We start from the raw sequence: 957 nt of genomic DNA, 5'->3' as shown, positions 1-957 counted from the left end.
GGTTCCTGGCAGTGAGGTGGTGGGAGCCACTGCCTTTCCCAGGGCTGCAGGTCCTTTCTCATACTTGTCTCCACCCAAACTCATCCATCAAAACTTATCAGCCAGTGTCTCACTGCTTCGAGAACCTCCTCCCTTCAGAGGGAGACAGCAGCCAAGTGATCAAGGGAAAATGAAACAGTTAAAATGAATCCCAGAGCCTACGAAACTGTGTCACATAATGTAATTAATTTTAAAAAATGAATTACAGCAACATATTGAAGTCAGTGTCAGGATGACCAGATGTCCTCGCTTGCACAGCCCAAAGCCATTTCTTGGGATCAAGACCTTTAAGTGCTGAAACCAGGAAAGTCCCTGGAAAACCAGGACATCCACCCAACATATCCATAATTTTATCACTTCAATGTGCAACTGATGTTTTTAAATTGTTTTACCTAGAGCCTGTCATGGTAGCCTAGTGGCTAAATCCTTACACTACATGCACCAGAATCCCATATGGGTGCCGGTTCGTATCCCGACTGTCCCATTTCCCCCATCCAGCTCTCTGCTTGCGGCTTGGGAGGGCAGTCAAGAACGGCCCAAAGCCTTGGGCCCCTGAACCTGCGTAGGACACCCAGAAGAGCTCCTGGCTCCTGGCTTCGGATTGGCACAGTTCCAGTCATTGTGGCCACTTGGGGGAGTGAATCATTGAATAAAGAATCTTCCTTTCTGTCTCTCCTCTACTCTGTATATCTGACTTAGCAATATGAATTTTTTTAAATCTTTAAAAAAAAAAACTTTCATGTTTTGACTTTTCTTGGAACTGCCTTCCAAAACTGATGTATTTTATACTCACAAGCACCTCTCACTTCAACTGGCCACATTGCAAGTGCCCAGCATCCACTGGAGGCTAATGGTCACAGCCATCACGCCGCACAGAGGTGTGAGGATACGCATCTGAGGTTGAAATCAACTGGGACT

This window comes from Ochotona curzoniae, unplaced genomic scaffold, assembly GCF_017591425.1.
Source record: "Ochotona curzoniae isolate NIBS_2020 unplaced genomic scaffold, NIBS_Ocur_1.0 contig_908, whole genome shotgun sequence".
NCBI lineage: Eukaryota > Metazoa > Chordata > Mammalia > Lagomorpha > Ochotonidae > Ochotona > Ochotona curzoniae.
Note: the sequence above shows the minus strand (reverse complement) of the source record.